This window comes from Pongo abelii, chromosome 16, assembly GCF_028885655.2.
Source record: "Pongo abelii isolate AG06213 chromosome 16, NHGRI_mPonAbe1-v2.0_pri, whole genome shotgun sequence".
In the NCBI taxonomy this organism is placed as follows: domain Eukaryota; kingdom Metazoa; phylum Chordata; class Mammalia; order Primates; family Hominidae; genus Pongo; species Pongo abelii.
Window position 1 is genome coordinate 20,211,335 of NC_072001.2, and position 1,543 is coordinate 20,212,877.

General features: G+C 50.1%; 1 pseudogene; it reads left to right on the forward strand.

Annotated features, from left to right (window-relative positions):
- The first annotated feature begins 671 nt into the window (after positions 1–671).
- Positions 672–1,280, forward strand: LOC129049996 (uncharacterized; annotated as a pseudogene).
- The last annotated feature ends 263 nt before the right edge of the window (positions 1,281–1,543 follow it).

Consider the following 1,543-nt stretch of genomic DNA (forward strand, 5'->3'; position numbering starts at 1 on the left):
ACAGGCACAATCTTAATACGATAGGCCTTACTAAGGCTAAATGGCCTTATCCATGGTTGAAATTGACACATCATTATATTAAAAAATCTCCACAAGTGATAGATTTTACTCCGCAGCCAGAGTTTATGTCAAGTGTGAGGATAATGAGCAAGAAATTCAAGCCCTTGGCAAACTGGTTGGAGAGGCAAGGAATATGTCCAGGCAGAGCTCATATCATTATTTATTGTTTAATCTATTTAATTAAATATGTAATTTACCCACAAACTGTGGCTGACATTATATGTACTCCTGAGCCACATTAAGATATACTATTTGTGCTGTGAAATTCTACAGGATTTGACAAATGCATGGTGGCAGATCTCCAGCCATTATTAAAACATAACACAGAATGCTTCTCTTATTCAAGCTCTTCTTCCCTCCACATAGAGGGAATCAATCGACTTTTGTATGCTGATTTTTGAATTTGCTTCTTTATTTCCATCTTCTTTAATTAAAGCACAGGATATCATACTCAATTTCCATTTGATCTTCCAAAAGAAAAGTACTGAATAATCTACACCTGAATTTCAGTGAGTCAGGCTCAGGTCCACCACTAAGGCCAAACGTCCTGTGCTGCCAACTCATGGCCGGCAGAGGGCAATGAAACCCATCTTTCCGGCCATGCAGGGCGCATGCGCGAGCTGCCTCCCGCGGCGGGCCGAGTCTCCAGGAAGGACCTGAGTTTTCTTTACCCATGGTCAGGGAGGCGCCATCGCCCTGGCTTTGGGGCTGGGGCCTCTGGGCAGGTTCCAGTAGGGGCGTTGGAGAGGCCGCTCTTTTTGCAAGGCCCGAGATGGCGGGCCCTGCGCAGGCCACCCTATTCCGCGCCCTCAGGGCGTCAGTATCCGCCTGAGGCCGGATGCCCCTGCTGGGCCCGGATGCCCCCGCTGGGCCCGGAGCATCCTTGGCACTGCCCTCCCAGAGCCCCGCAGAGGCTGAGGTGGCGCGGGGTGGGGCCCCGGCTCCGCGAGAAGCGGCAGCAGCGAGGGCTGGAGGACCCGGGCTCTGGGGCTCCGGCCTGGGTGGGACTGAGTCCATCCAGGAACTTGGACTCCGGGGTTCTGGTGTGGGTGGATCCGGGGCAGGCTCAGGACCAAGTCCCTCTCCTTCCACCAAGAAGCGCCCAGAGGCCGGCGGGAGCTCCAGGTTCACCTCCTCCTCCTCCAGGTGTTTACTTTTCCTTTATTTCTGTGAGACCAGAAATTGGCGCCATCCTTCACATCAGTGAATCGGGACCCTAACACTCATTACCTCAGGTTTATTGCTATTGCCATTAACAGTGTTGGTGGCATTATCACTAAGATCATCATTGTTGTTATTATTGTCATTCATGATTATTAGCAGGTGTGTTCATCATTTTGTCTCACTATGCCTTTTGTGTGTGTGTGTGTGTGTGTGTGTGTGGTTGGTTTTGTATGACGTTGAATTGAGCTTCTTTAATCTTGACCAGTGTTGTCAGATTTCTGAAGAGCATTCCGGAGGATGACTCCTGCCTTTCAGCGCA